At 53.2% G+C, this 1,794-nt stretch overlaps 1 long non-coding RNA gene across 1 annotated transcript in view; it reads left to right on the forward strand.

The window, feature by feature from the left end:
- Positions 1-102: 102 nt before the first annotated feature.
- Positions 103-1,794, forward strand: part of LOC123521896 — an 11,955-nt gene continuing 10,263 nt past the window's right edge. The window contains exon 1 of the long non-coding RNA XR_006680240.1: positions 103-220. This is a non-coding gene — a long non-coding RNA (uncharacterized LOC123521896). The remainder of the gene's footprint in view (positions 221-1,794) is intronic.

Consider the following 1,794-nt stretch of genomic DNA (forward strand, 5'->3'; position numbering starts at 1 on the left):
ATTCGAAGGCCAGCCTCCTGCTCACGTCTTAAAGGCGCAGCTGGACTTCAGGTACCTGCGCTGCCGGTGCGCCCGGGATAGAGGGACCGACTGCCCGTCCCCACGCCCGCCCCATCCCAGGAGGCTATGAGAGGCGCGAGTCACGGCCACTCGCTTCCCCCAGCCTTCGGGGCGTATGCTGAAACTCGAGTGTGAGCCCGGAATTTAGGGCCATCTCCCGGTAAGTAGCTGGACCAAGGTTCCCATAGGGAGGGGAAAGCGGTGCCTACTTTTCCCGGGGCGATTCAACAAGTCTCCTCCACGCCCTCCCAGCTCAGCACCGCCGTTAGGGCCTAGGAGAGGCTGCACCCCCGAGCCGGGCCCACCTGGCCATTGGTACCTGATCGTCAAGGTTTTTAAACATACATCTTGTCACACATTCCACTAACCCCTTTCCACGTTCTTGAGGGTGCATCCTGGGTTCAGCGCGCCCCTTATTTTCTTCCCTGAAGGCACTCCTTGCCCTGGATCAGCAACCAGAAAGCCAGAGAATGACAAGGAGAACTCGGGTTTTCTCAAATGCTGATACTCCTCCCTCAGTTCTGACCCTATGGGACAGGGTCAAACTGCCCCTTTGGTTTCCGGAGGCTGTGACTGTGAGGCCGAGAGCCTCATCTTTCTCCTGCGGTATGGCTCGTGGATTCAAACTGCCCACCTTGTGGTTAACTGCCCACAAGGCCCACAGCCCAGTGTGTAACCCACTAGGCCACCAGGATTCCTTTCTCAGATGTTAGTGCTGCTGGGCAGCTGGCCCCAGGACCATCTGGACCCCTAGACACTACCCAGTGCTCATCATCCAAGGGTCAGAGGTCAATGTGGGGTCTTCAAGCCTCCGGTGTGTTTGTCACTGGATAAGGAACCTCCAGGCCTGGTGTCCCTCAGCTTTCCATCTGTGCTGCCCAAATCCCTTAGTCATCAATAAGCCACTGCCCCTCAAAGGTGCATCGAAAATACCAGCGCGCTGTTTTAAATAAGGCTGGCCACATTTGCAGCCCTCATTTGTTTTACATTCTGCTTGACAGTAGGCAAGTGTGTCAACATGGTCATTGTAGACCGTGATAAGTAAGTGCTCTGAAGGAAGTAAACAGAAGAGTAAGAAAAGAGCCTCTCCTTTCAAAGAGTAGCTAGGAAAGCCAACAAATATCAGACACCTGTGTTCTGTCAGCGTTATCTCTACACTTCTCTGAAATCTATCCACTTCCGTCCATCATCGCCTAAATCCTGGGCTAGGTCACAAGTTCCCTTGTCAGGATTTTTGCCACTAACAGAATAAAAACCTTTAAAAAATTCACAGCCATCAAGTAGATTCTAGCTCCTAACAACCCTGCAGGACAGAGTAGATGTGCCCCTTTGGGTTTTTGGGGCTTTAAACGTACAGGAGCAGCCAGCCTCTTCTTCCTCCGGGAGCACGGGGTGGAGTCACTGCGAACCTCTGAGTTACCAAACAAAACTCACGACCATCGGATCGGTTCTACATCATCGTGGCCCTACAGGGCAGGGCACAACAACTGCTGTGGGATTCCCAGGCTGCACGTCTTTCCAGGAGCCAAAGCCTCACCATTCTCCTGAGGTGGGTTTCAACTTTCAGTTATCCCCAGTGCCACCAGGGCTCCTTCCCCGAGGGGGTGCACAGGGGAACGAGGTCTAAGTCTGGCAGGACAGCCTTCCACCATGTCCAGGAGTTGGTCTTTTTTTTTTTTTTAAACATTTTATTAGGGGCTCATACAACTGTTATCGCAATCCATACACCCATCA

This window comes from Echinops telfairi, unplaced genomic scaffold (genome assembly GCF_000313985.2).
Source record: "Echinops telfairi isolate 266 unplaced genomic scaffold, ASM31398v2 ScPeMD7_443;HRSCAF=831, whole genome shotgun sequence".
NCBI classification, from domain to species: Eukaryota; Metazoa; Chordata; class Mammalia; order Afrosoricida; family Tenrecidae; genus Echinops; species Echinops telfairi.